Raw genomic sequence first — 13,830 nt, 5'->3', positions numbered from 1 at the left:
CATCTTCCCCAGCAGATACACCCGTGGCCTCACCGCCAAATCCCCTCTGTGGCCTTGGTGGGTGGCCTTCATTTCGGCAGGCAGCTCAGGTCCTGGCTGCCCTGGAAGGGTGTGGGCCCCAGGGAAGCCGGCCAGCCAGCCCCATGGCCGGGAGCCTGGGACCCACAGGCAGGCGAGTGCTGGAGACTGAACTCGGTCAGAGCCAGCTGGGGCGCATCACTGGCAGGTGCCCTCGGCCCCACCCAGATTCCTCCCGCAGATGGTCAGCACCAGCAGAGAACCAGGGGGCGGTAAGGAGCCAACACTTTCCAACTCGGGGACAGACTGAGCAAGCGTTCTCCACCATCTAGGGGCAGCCCACCCCCTGGGGCCCCCTCTCTCTTTAGGCCTCTTTTCTCTTTGCTGTCCTAGGGTGTGGAAACCTTGCTCTGGGTCCCTCAGCTATCTGGAAACCATCATTAGCTTCCTCTCACAGAGGCGGGGCCACCTTGGGCCCCAGCGTGCTCAGTAACAGCTGCAGAGAACCGCGGTCGCTGGCCAGTTGGGAGAGCAGGCCAAGCCTGGCCATTGGCTGCCTCTTTATTTATAACTTCTTTTACTTCCAGTGTTAAAGCCTCGCAATTTCAACCGGAAAGGTCGAGAGAAAAATGAACGCCTTGACATTTTTTTCCAAACATCCTCCCAGAGGGCTCTTGGCAAGGGAGCCGTGGTTTCGCTGAGAGCATGAGAATGTCTGCGGCCCCGCAGAGCCCTCCTTGGAGTGGATCTATTTTTGTTTGCTGAGACATCTGTGCTCTGCGAAAGGCTCGACGCTGGCGACTGGGAAGGAAAACCAAAACATGTAAATGGGGGCTGAACGCTCTATCGAAATACAAGGGGGTCGCGAGCCGTTTCGCCACCTTGTCGGGTGGGCGCTGGGGGATCGGTGGCGGCATGAGGTGTGCCCCCTGTCCGCTAACCGCCGGTTTCCTCCGCCCAGCCTTCCCAGGAGGCTCCGGGTCCGAACTGGGCAAACCCCAAGCCAAGCGCGGCCACCCAAAACTGCCTAGGGATGAACCTGTCTGCCTCCCACCGGTTGGGACCTCGAGCAAGTGGCTTACTCCTCCCGCCCCGCCCACCCCGCCGCGCCCCGCCCACCCCGCCGCGCCCCGCCCTTCTAGCCCCGCCCCTCGCTCCCGCCCCACCCCGCTCTCCTCGCCCCGCCCACACCCCCGCCTCATCCCTCTCTCCTCGCCCCGCCCCGCCCCGCTCTCCTCGGGAAAGTGGGCCCCCGCACAGCAGCGCAAGCGCAGCCCAAGTCTGAGCAGCAAGCAGGCCGCAGCTCCCTGGGGATAGGGAGCCACAGGAGGATGTCCGCTCAGGGAGGACTTGGGCAGCCCTCCAGCCACTCCTTGATTGCAGGCTCAGATTGCTGAAGGGTCACTGTGTCCCCCGGAAAGGCTCTGAGAACACTCCCTGGAAGCCGCGGGGGCAACAGTACCCCAGGCCAGGTGGCCCAGCAGCTGCAGGGCGGGCCCCGGGGCGGCTGAGGCAGCTGTCTGTCCAGTTGCGGCGTGAGAAGGCAGTGTCCTGCAGCCTATGGCGCCCTCGACTGTCACCCAGAGTCCTTAGGGCACCTATCTCCTGTGACCCCGAAGCGTCAGGCCAACGGGACAGTAAGGACAAGGGAAGAAGCAGGTACCAGAGGACAGGCTCCAGGTGCGCATCCCAGTTGTCGGGACACAGAGGGTGTGGTCGGGAGGGGCCCTAGACCACACCCCTCGGCTCCCGCTATGCTTCCCCTCTCCCAGCCCACCCCTCCCTAAACTCCCTGGACTCCCCAAGGTCTTACAGGTCTTGTCCACCTGCTCCACCACTCAGCCCCAGACCACCACCTGGGCCCCGACCCTGGTCACCCCCAGTCCACTCCTACATAGCTTCCCGACCCAGCCCCTTTTGCCCCCTTCCCTGGCTAGCCTGGCCTAGCATCACTGCAACATAGGGGCGACATCTGGCCCCACATGGCCTCCCCAGCTGAGCAGCTGGGTGATGACAAAGTCACACCCCAAGACCGGCACCCTAATCCTCCTCTGGGAAATGGATTTTACAAATGGGCTGTGACTGACTCCAAGGCAGACATCAGGGTTTTACACATTCTTGTCTCTCCAATTCCTGGGGACACAGAGATGTGAATACAAAGTACAGTTCAGTTCAGTTCAGTCACTCAGTCGTGTCAGACTCTTCGCGACCCCATGGACTGCAGCACACCAGGCCTCCCTGTCCATCACCAACTCCCGGAGTTTTACTTTATGAAATAAAGTACAAAGCACTTTACAAAGTAAAGTTCATGAAGCTATTTGTCAATTCCAAACACAACAGGCAAGTATACCTGTGCTATGGTTTTCCCAGTAGTCACGTACAGACGTGACAGCTGGACCATAACTAAAGCTGAGCACCAAAGAACTGATGCTTTCAAACTGTGGTGCTGGGGAAGACTCGTGAGAGCGCCTTGGACAGCAAAGAGACCAAACCATTCAATCCTAAAGGAAATCAACCCTGAATATCCATTGGAAGCACTGATGCTGAAGCTCCAATACTTTGGCCACCAGATGCAAAGAGCTGATTCACTGGAAAAACCCTGATGCTGGGAAAGATTGAAGGCAAAAGGAGAAGGGGGTGGCAGAGGAGGAGATGGTTAGACAGCATCTAACTATCACTGACTCAATGGACATGAATTTGAGTAAACTGTGAGAAATAGTGAAGGACAGGGAAGCCTGGCATGCAGGAGTCCATGGGGCCACAAGGGAACCTAAACCCTCCCTGGGTGGAAGCCACCTACTCATCGTGTCCCCTGAATCAGACCCTGTCGACTCCTATGATGCCCTACGTGGTCTCTCCAGTCTGATGGGGTCTGACCCGCACTGCACACAGAATGAGAAGCAGGTGGGGGAGGCTCTTGCTGTGCACAGACCTCAAAGAGCCTTCACCCAAGACCCTGTCGAGAAGAAGGTATAGTCCTGGCTGGGCCACTCCCCAGCTGCACTGACTTAAGTTGTCTTCCTCTCTAAGCCTCAGTTTCCTCATCTGCAAAGTTGGGATAAGGCAGCATTCACCTTATTGCTCAATAAATACTAGTGATTATGATGAGACAGCTGGCAGCAAACTCCCACACTCTCCATCACTCAGCTGCAGGATTTCTCTAGTCTTCCTTCTCCCTGCCATGCCTCGGAGCACCCAAGGGGCCTGCTGGCTTTTATCACTCCTGATCTAATCAGCACACTGCTGCCCCCGCAGTGCTGGGACCCCGGCCACTTTAAGATCAGTTATTCGAGGATTTCATCCTTCCGTCACTTGCCTGACCTCTCACGGTATCAGGAGCAGGGCCTGACTCGGCACCAGAAACATCTGGAAACCACCCCCCACACCTTCCCAGGTGTCAGGCATAGCACCAGGCCCATCACATCCACCCAGAGCTCGTGTGAATCACAGGGCAACCGCAGCGATCCTCATTCTACAGCCCAGATAGCAGAGAAGTATTCACAAGTCACGGGGCTTGGAAAGGGCAGGTAGGGATTGCAGCCCTGGTCACTGTGACCCCAATTGCCTCTCAACTTAGAGCAACGGGGATTAAAGTGTCGTTTTTTCAGCTGGGATCCTTACACACACTGCCTGTCAGTCTCACATGCTGGAAATTAATTTCCCAGAATCTTTTCGTCTCGGTATCTGATTGGATTAGAGAAACAAAAAAGAAGCATTTTCCCCAGAGAATAAATGACTCAGACTCTGCCTCCATCTTTGATGAAATGCAGGTTCCTCATTAAATGAAAGTCTTGGTTTTAAAAATATACAGTAAAAAATAAGAAAGAATATGCAGCTTACACAAGGAAAAATACCAGTGTCCAAGGAAGATGAAAAAAAAAAAAACCTTTACTCTCCCTAGCAATCAAAGATGGTACCTTTTTCATATACCCAGAGAAAACCATAATTCCAAGAGATACATGCCATTTTCCCAATGTGTGTAGAACACTATTCACAATAGCCAGGACATGGAAGCAACCTAAATTCCCATCAACAGAGGACTGTATAAAGATGTGGACCATATATACAATGGAATATTACTAATCCATAAAATGGAAAGAATCCGCCTGCAATGTATGAGACCTGGGTTCAATCCCCAGCTTCGGAAGTTCCCCTGGAGAGGGGATAGGCTACCCATTCCAGTATTCTTGCCTGGAGAATCCCATGGACAGAGGAGCTATGGAGCTGGTGGGCTACAGTCCATGGGGTCGCACGGCCGGACACAACTGAGTGACTAAGCACACATAAAAAGGAATGAAATTGTGCCATTTACAGACGTGGATGGAACTAGAGACTCAAACAGAGTGAATTAAGTCAGGAAGAGAAAAACAAATGTTGTATATTAACACATATATGTGGAATCTAGAAAAACAGTACAAATGAATCTACTTGCAAAGCAGAAACAGAGACACAAATGTCTGGACACCAAGAGAGGAAAGGGAGAGGGTGGGATGAATTAGGAGATTGGGATTGACATATATATACTGCTATGTATAAAATGGGCTTCCCCGATGCCTCAGCAAGTAAAGAATCTGCCTGCAATACAGAAGGCGCACAACACACAGGAGATGTGGGTTTGATCCCTAGGCAGGGAAGATCCCCTGGAGAAGGAAATGGCAACCCACTCCAGTATTCTTGCCTGGAAAAATCCCATGGACAGAGGAGCCTGACCGGCTACAGTCCATGGGGTCACAAAGAGTTGGACACAACTGAGCATTCACACACATACAAAATAGACAACTAATGAGAACCTACCATATAGTATGGAGAGGGGGCAGAAAAGAAGGTACAATTTGCTTGTAGGACACATATTCTTAACCTTAAAAATGCATTTCAATATACAGTAGGTGCAGAGAAATACGATTTGATTCCATTTATACGAGATACCTAGAATCATCAAATCAGTCAGAAAGTACATTGGTAGATCCAGGGACTGAGGTGGGGTGGTGGGGGGAAGGGGGTTAGTGTTTAATGGGGAAAGAGTTTCAGTTTAGGAAGGTGAAAAATTCCAGAGCTGGATAATGGTGAGAGCTGCACAACTGTAACGTTTCCATATGGTTAAATAGTATGTTTTATACTATGTGACTTTTACCACAATTTAAAAAAAAAAAGTTAAAAAAGGATGGTGACTTTTTTTCTATCATTGGAGACAATGCTTTTAAATGATGATACAGTTCTCTGGTATTATCTGTTGGCAAGAATGTAAAGTAACAGAGATTGTCCATACTGCAAAGGGGAACACAACCAGAAGCCAGGAGGAGGAATTCTGCAGCACCACAGCCCTCAGAATTCTGCACATCCTTTGACCCAGCAACGCCATATGCGAGAGTTTGTCTTAATGCAAAAAAAAAAAAAAAAAATCACAAATAAGTGCAAGGCCCTGCTCCAAGAATGTTCCATGCAGTCCTGGTTACACTAAGGTAGAGCTGGAGACAAGGGACTGTCTAGCAACACGGAGAGTCCCCAAGGAGTAGGATGCAGCCATTGAAACAGTGACACAGGAGGGTGTTATGATGCAGCACGGTGTTATCGAACTGGTCGCTGAAGAGAGGAGTTTCAAAAACAGCACACGCTCCTAATCTCCCTTTTGGGTGGAATACGTAACCCACATCCTCCACACAGAAGGGCTGGAAGGGGGACCACCGCATGTTATCATAAGTCACCCCTGGGTGGGGGGCTGACTCAAGGTTTACTTTCTTTTTTCACTCCTCTGCTGCTGCTAAATCACTTCAGTCGTGTCCAACTCTGTGCGACCCCATAGACGGCAGCCCACCAGGCTCCCCCGTCCCTGGGCTCTCCAGGCAAGAACACTGGAGTGGGTTGCCATTTCCTTCTCCAATGCATGAAAGTGAAAAGTGAAAGTGAAGTCACTCAGTCGTGTCCAACTCTTAGCGACCCCATGGACTGCAGCCCACCAGGCTCCTCCATCCATGGGATTTTCCAGGCAAGAGTACTGGAGTGGGGTGCCATCGCCTTCTCCATTTCACTCCTCAGCTTCTCCTAAACTTTCAGCATCGAACGTGAGCACAGGTGAGGGAGCTGGGTGGCCTGAGTTTGAATCCTGCTGCTGCCGCCTCACAGCGGTGGCCTTTGGAGGTGGCGGGGACCAAAGGAGCCAGTGCATGTGAGCAGTGGGTTTCCTGCTGTGTGACCTTGGGCTTAACTCATCTATAAGTGGGATAAAATAGCACCCACATCGTGGACTCGGCACTAGGCTCAGCGAGGCAACACCCTGAACAGCTCAGAGCAGAGCTGGGCCCAGAACAGGAGCTCACGAAGGCCCCTAATGTCATCAATCAACCAGAAAAAATACAAATTATTATATTGAATTTTGGAGGGGAAAAAGTGGCTAATGATCATGAGAGAGACCCCAGGCTGGATCTCCAGTTTCTCATCCTCCTGGAGAGGGTGGCTCCCTTCTCCCTCTGGCCCAGCCAAGGACCACCCACACAGCTCCAGGCCCCCTGCAGCACAGCCCAGTCCTGCCTGCTCCTTTCTACCCTGCACATGTGCCCACTCCTCCCCTTGCCCCACTAGCCCACCCAGGAGAGTGTGAGGGTCTGGGGCTCCCTTTGGGAGGGAAAGAAGAGGGTGATGATGAGAATGGCTCTGTTCAAACCCTGGTTCAAAACCACCTCCTTACTGGATGAAGTCAGGTCAGTCACTCAACCTTTCTCAGCCTCCATTGCCTCATCCATGAAAGGGCCTAAAATGCCAACTGCATCCAGCTGCGGTCACGGTCAGTGAATGGCTCTATGCAGTGCTTAGCCCAGAGTCTGGCACACAGGAGGTGCTTAAGAAATGACGACCGTCACAGGGATTTTCATTTCGTCCCTTGATATGGGTGTGCCACCCCTTAACCATCACCTAGCCCTGGTGGAGACATCCCCGGCACCTGTCTGTCTCACTCCTATCCAGACATTTCTGCCAGATTCGCAGTCTCTGGGAAGAGAAAGGACAGTGTGCAGAAAGGAAGGGAGAAGAGCCAGCGCTGGGGCCACCAGGTACCCCAGACCCAGACACACATGGCGCGGAAAGCAGAGACACGGGCCCCACTCAGAGCCCACCTGGCTCACCCTGTTGCTCTGTGTCCTGCTCTGAGCACTGCTGTCAACCACAAGGACTACAACAGCCGCAGCAGCATTCACTGAGCGCTGACTGTATACCACGTACTATGCTAAGGCCAAGCACCGAAGAATTGAGGCTTCTGAACTGTGGTGTTGGAGAAGACTCTTGAGAGTCCCTTGGACTGTGAGGAGATCCAACCAGTCCATTCTGAAGGAGATCAGTCCTGGGTGTTCTTTGGAAGGAATGATGCTAAAGCTGAAACTCCAGTACTTTGGCCACCTCATGCGAAGAGTTGACTCATTGGAAAAGACTGATGCTGGGAGGGATTGGGGGCAGGAGGAGAAGGGGACAACAGAGGATGAGATGTTTGGATGGCATACCAATTCGATGGACATGAGTTCAAGTAAACTCCAGGAGTTGTTGATGGACAGAGAGGCCTGGCGTACTGTAGCCCATGGGGTCCCAAAAAATCGGACACTCCTTAGTGACTAAATAATAATTTAATGCAGTCATCATATCCCAATTATACAAACTGAGTCAAAGTGGTTAAATAACTTCTACCCAGCCAAGGTCATACCAGCTCCAAGTGGCAGAGGCTGCCAGGTCTAATCAGGGCCCCGCCACATTCCCTTCTATCTACGCCAGCGTCCCTCCCAAAGGATGCACGTGGCTATGTCTAAAGAAGCACCTGGTTCCTGGAGGAAGGGCCAGCAAGGGCCACAGGACATCCCCGTGCCTCCCAGCGCACCGCCACTTTCCTGAGCAGGAAGAGAACAGATTCCAAACAGATGAGCCTGCAGCAATCCTGGCGTGGAAGTGGCCCGCTGGGGGCTGCCTCTTATCTCCTGCTCCGGACGGGGTGGGGGCTGGCGGGTGGGCCTCTGTGGGGTTCGCCAAGCTGAGAGCACGACGAGGAACCAGGCAGCACACAGGAACAGGTGCGGTTCTGGCTCTAGTGTGCAGCTGTTGGACTTTTCCTGGGGTTGGGCCAGGGTAGGGAGTGGTGGTGGGGAGAGGGGTGCGGTCTGGAACACGCTGTATTAGAGGGGGGTTCCGTTTTCCTGGACACACACATTTGGAGGCCACGCACAAGCCACAGATGATCAAGGGCATCTGGATTTCTTGGCTGGCTCCCCAGGGTACAGGCCCGGGACGCAGCCCTGGGCTCTGTCTGTGTCCCCCGACCTTTGCACGGCTTACCCCCCAACACCACCTGCAGCTCCATACCTGCCCGCCAGCCCCAAATCCTCCTCCCTGGCTGGATTGGACCCCAGGGAGGGCCCATGGAGGCAGAATGCAGGCACAGCCAGGCCAGCGCTCAGGGCAGTCTTGACCCTACCCCACCAGGGCAGTGCTCCCCATGGAGCACAGGTGCAGCCTGGCTGCAGGGGGTGGGGCAGGAGGAAAGCCTGCAGGGAGACCCTCCCAACCGTGCAGGGGGCTCAGCACCACCGCGGGAAGAGCTGGCGAGGAAGCTCCCCATTCCCGGGAGTCTGGGAGCTCGCCTCGAGTTCAACACGTGGATCTCTCCCTCTCTTTCTGCACGACCTGTGTTGTCAGGCTGCGTCTTATTGAGCCAGAACACAAACTGAGCACTGGGGACAGCTCAGTCCTACGGACCCAGCTCCCCTGGGGCCGCCGTTCTCAGCCGGGTGCCTGTTCCAGGGCCTGGGGTGCTAACGGCGATGGAAGGGCTGACCCTGCCCCGTGAGGTGAGGCGCAGGCACTTGGTACCTGAGTCCCACTCCCCAGCCCGAGTGCGGCATCAAAGAGCCCTACGAGGCCACACGGGAGTGCGGGGCCTGGCCTTGTGATCAGCTTGGAAGGCCAGCTTAAAGGATATTCCCGTAATGGCAAGGTTTTTCATAAATGTTAATTACGGTTGACTTAATTAGCTCTGAACCCACTGATCTATGGATTATATTAGGTTTATAATTACCTTGACAGGCATATGGATTACAACGATGCTCCAATTAAACCCCAAGCGTATGGCATATAAATCAGCAGCGGGGTCCTCCTCATTCCCGGGGTCAGCCTATTAAAAGGCAGGAGCGTCAAGGCCCTTACACGGGGTCGGCCCTTCACAGGCTCAGGGGCACGGGGAGATGGGAGGGGGCGGGGTGGGGCCGTCCACACAGTCTCTGGTGTTGCCCCCATGGACGAGGCCACACGTCCAGGTGCAGCGGGGTGGGGGTGGCGGGATGGTGGGGCCTGGCCTGCAGGGCTGCAAGCTGTGCCCAGCTGGGCCACTTCTCTGTGGGCACCGCTGGGGACCCCCTTCTCTTCCCCCAAGGGGATCAGGACACTCGTCAGCTCGTTAATTATGACTCAGCCCCTCGGCCAGAGAGGTGTTAAATCCTTATCTCTAGGGTGAGCAGGGTGAGTAGTATTAACCCACTTTCAGGGTGCAGGGTGGGGTGACTGCAGAGGCTGCTGGGCCTGGGGTGGGGTAGGGAGGGAGGGCCCCTTCTTCTGAACCCCATTGACAGCCTGGAGGATGGAGGGGGTGAGCAGGGGGCCAGCAAGGGGAGGTTCGAGCACTCAGCCTAGGGGAGCAGGGCAGTGGCAGGGCAAGGACAGGAAGTGCCTGCAGTGGGCGGAGGGGGCCAGTGGGGCCTTGGGATGACAGAATTGCTCAGTTCAGGCGGTCATTCATGTCTGACTCTTTGCGACCCCATGAATCGCAGCACGCCAGGCCTCCCTGTCCATCATCAACTCCCGGAGTCCACCCAAACCCATGTCCATCGAGTCGGTGATGCCATCCAACCATCTCATCCTCTGTCATCCCCTTCTCCTCCTGCCCTCAATCTTCCCCAGCATCGGGGCCTTTTCTAACGAGTTGCTCAGGGTCCCTTAGAAAACCCGCTCTCAGGACGCTGGCCCCAAGACCGCAGCGCCCACAGCCCGGCAAGCTCCTTGGATGTCCTTTGTGTCTCACAAGTGAGCCCAGGCTCTGGGGGACCAGAGGTGGCAACCCCCTCCTGGGCCGAGCTGCCCTGCCCCTGAGGAGGCCTACAGGGGCCCCCACGCTGGAGTGGAGGGGCTACGGGTCCCTCACAGCAGCAGACTTTCTCCCGTGGAGCCCAGCCCAGCACGGGGGACCAGGGGCATTAGAACCCCAGAGGCTGTGGCCCTCCTATCTCCAGGGCCCCCATCACGCCTTGGCTCCTGCCATTCTGAGCCCCCTCCCCATCAGGATGCTCCCCTTCCACTGGACCCTCACCTCGCTGTGGTGAGGACGAGGCTCCGCACATCTAGGGCAGGGCCAGCTGGGCAGCTGCAGAACCTGCCCTCCCCCCTGCTTGGTCTCGGAGGCAGGGGGGTGTTGAGGCTGGGGAGGTGCAGGGGAGGTCGGGCTGCCTCCTCAGGCACCCTGGAGGACAGGCAGGTGGTGGCACAGGCAGGCATGACAATGAAGACAGCAGACACCATCTCCGGGGGAGACTGGACGTTGCGGGAGGTGGCGGCTCCTGTGGCCCCATCGTAGAGCTGGGTTATGAGACACGGAGGCACAGCAAGGCTCACACCGGGAACCCGGGACGGCACGGCTCCTCAGTGGTGAACCAGGCGTGTGTGCCAGGCTGTCGGGCTCCAGAAAGGTTCCAGAGCTCACCCAGTCCAGCCCTCTGTGGGGAGCAGAGCCGCCCCAGCTGGCTTCGAGCACGGAGGTCACCCTCAGGGCACAGAGCAGGCGGCAGAGCTGCAGGCAGGGGCTGTCTCAGGCCTCTGTGGCCAATGGGGCCCTCCCCTTGGCCATGGGTTCCTCACCCGCAGCTGGCATTCCAGAACCCTTTCCCAGAACCGGGGCCTAGAGAGTGGAAGCACGTATTCGCCACAATCAGTCGATGTGGGGAGAAGCCAGGCGCACGCACCTGTGCACACGCGTTCACACCAGCACGGAAGGGCCCTGTGCACACAGACACAGTGTGGCTGAGCTGGGCCACCTCCTGCATGTGGAACACACGCCTGTCCTCCCACCTGCACACGTGGCTAGAAATCTTACAGACATAAGCAGCTGCGCTATCTGAGCATGAATACTACACAGACGGTGGAGACAAGGCCTCTCTCCTGACAGCACAAGAAGGGGTGTGTCATGGGGGGCAATTATCCTCAAGCAAGGGCTCAACCACCAAGACCGGGGTCACCACCAGCCCCCTGCTCCCCGAGCTGCCTGAGGGCAGAGGCCACAAGGCACAGGTCGGGAGAGGGTACAGGAAGGTGTTAGCAGGAGACCAGACTCCCCATGGTCAGGAATGAGCCCCCCGTCGCAGGGGGTGTTCAAGCCCAGGTGGCAAGCACGAAGAAGGAGAGGAGCTCGGCCAACCCCCAGGTCTCTGAGGGGCCGGGGGGCAGGGCCATCAGCCTCGCACGCCAGGGTGCAGATGTCTGGGCCACCCTGCATGGCCAGCACTGTCCTCCTGGCCTGCAGTTACCCTATGGACGCTTTACAAACACAGCGGGATTCATTTCATCCTCAACACCTGATAAGGTAGGCGTTACCATCCCCACTTACAGTCAAAAAAAGCGAGGCTCAGAGCGCTGGTTACTTGCCCCAGAGTGGCTGGTCAGTCCACTGACCAAGTCAGGATTCCAATCTGGGCCTTTTGATTCCAGAGACCCCGCCCCTCGAGGCACCTAGAGGCCGGCCTGCCTGGCAGACTGTTCCAGGCACAGAAGCGCCCACTTCTGCAAATCACACCGCTGGCCACCATACAAGTCCATGTCCTCTGCCCCAGTTAAGGGGACAGAGTACCACATGGCTTCTTCTGTGAACTCTTAAGGCTTTACAGATATGACTGGCGCTCAAAAAAGTCTTTTTTTTTCCTTCCCCAGAACTAGGGATTAGAAACTGAGTTCCTTCCTTTCCCTTAAACTTCTGAAGTTAGCAGATAAGATTCATTCATCAAGGGGCTTTCATGTCCGTGATGCTGAGAAGTTGTTTTGAGGCAAAATCTAATTAGACTAAATTTTCATATTGGAAATACTAGCTCCCATTCAGGCCTAAATACAATAATCACCATCGCTACTTAAGAGTCAAGAGAAGCCATATGTTTTAAAAATGCACATTTTATTCTAATATGTCCCCCTTCTCTGTTCTTTTCAGGTCAAGGAGGCTTCGAGACCATGACCTTGACTGGTGAGAAGCCCATAGCAGAAAGCCCTGGACTGTGAGGTCAGCTGTCTGTATGGGAGGCAGAAGGGGCTGTGGAATAGTTCCGGGTGGGGGAGTGAAGACAGATTTGAACATCCGGAAGACAACCCCAGCGGCTATTTGAAGAACGGAGTGGGGGTGTCATAGAGGCAGAAAGGCTGGTTTTCTGGCGACCCTAACCCCAATTTTGTCTGAGGCAGTCATGGACGCCCATTCTTAGGCAGAGAATCATGGCTGGCTAAGTCGGCTGTGACGATTTCACTGCCTTTTGCCAGGTACTTCCTCCTTGAGAAGCCCTCATCAGGCATGTTCATGTGACCCAGTTCCAAAGATACAACTGCACATCCGGAAGTGAGGGAAGGTGGGCACCACTGGGAGAGCCATTTAAAAGGGCCACTCATGGGAGGAAAGCTCACTGGCACCGCCTTGAAGGTGGCCACGACACCCGGTCCACAGCAGCCATCTTTTGCCCATTAGGCGACAGACAGAAGGAAAAGCCAACTCAGTAAGCAGGGGAGAGTTTACCACGAAGCTAATGAGCCTTTGGTTTCATGCCCCTCAACAGCATAGGCACCTTCCAGGGCCCTAGAAATATGTTCACACGGTCATTTTTCTAATTGAAGTCAAACTGACGTAACGTGTGAACAGTCCTCAGTCGTGCCTGCCTCTGCGACCCCACGGACTGCAATCCATGGAATTCTCCAGGCCACAATACTGGAGTGGGTAGCCTTCCCCTTCTCCGGGGGATCTTCCTAACCCAGGGATCAAACCCAGGTCTCCTGCACTGCAGGCAGATTCCTTACCAGCTGAGCCACAGGGGAAGCCCTTACATAACATAAAATTTACCATTTTAAAGTGTACTTCAATAGCTTTTACTGCATTCACAATATTATACAACCTTCACCACTATCTAACTTCAGAACATTTCTGAAAAAAATGTTAAACGTGTCAAGTAGTTTAACCTGAAAAACCCTAAACATGTCAATTGCCCGTCACCATCCCTGGCTCCCCTGCAGCCCCCTGGCGACCACTAATGTACCTCTATCTCTACAGACTTGCCTGTTCTGGACATTTCCTACAAATGGAACCACGCAGCATGTGGCTTTCGTGTGTGCGGCTTCTTCCATTCAGCATAACGCTTCCAAGGCTCATCCTTGTCAAAGCGTGAATCAGTACCTCATTCTCCTCCACGTGTGAATAGCACCCCACTGCTTGGAGAGAGGCCGCACTCTGCCTGTCCATTCATCAGTGGATGGACACCTTGGCTGTTTCCGCTTTGGGGATGTTATGAATGATGCTGCTCTGAACCCTCGTCTACACATTTGTGTACACTGATGTACGTATGTGTGGACATATGTTTTCAATTCTTTCCAACCTACATTACATTCATTAATCTACAGTATTCTTTTTCTTAAAATGCCCCTCTCCTCCAAGTTGCCTAAATTTCAGGCCTCAGTCTGGATTTACCCTGATAGTAAGTCTGGTGGATCAAAAAAGATGGATGAGACAGCCCGTGTTGAAGGGCAGCGCCAACCCTGGCTCTGAGGATCTCC

General features: G+C 54.6%; 1 protein-coding gene across 3 annotated transcripts in view; it reads right to left on the bottom strand.

The window, feature by feature from the left end:
* Positions 1 to 13,830, bottom strand: part of LHPP (phospholysine phosphohistidine inorganic pyrophosphate phosphatase) — a 127,087-nt gene that overhangs the window by 48,419 nt on the left and 64,838 nt on the right. The window lies entirely within an intron of this gene.

Source organism: Bubalus kerabau, chromosome 22, assembly GCF_029407905.1.
Source record: "Bubalus kerabau isolate K-KA32 ecotype Philippines breed swamp buffalo chromosome 22, PCC_UOA_SB_1v2, whole genome shotgun sequence".
In the NCBI taxonomy this organism is placed as follows: domain Eukaryota; kingdom Metazoa; phylum Chordata; class Mammalia; order Artiodactyla; family Bovidae; genus Bubalus; species Bubalus kerabau.
This window is presented reverse-complemented; position numbering and strand designations above follow the sequence as displayed.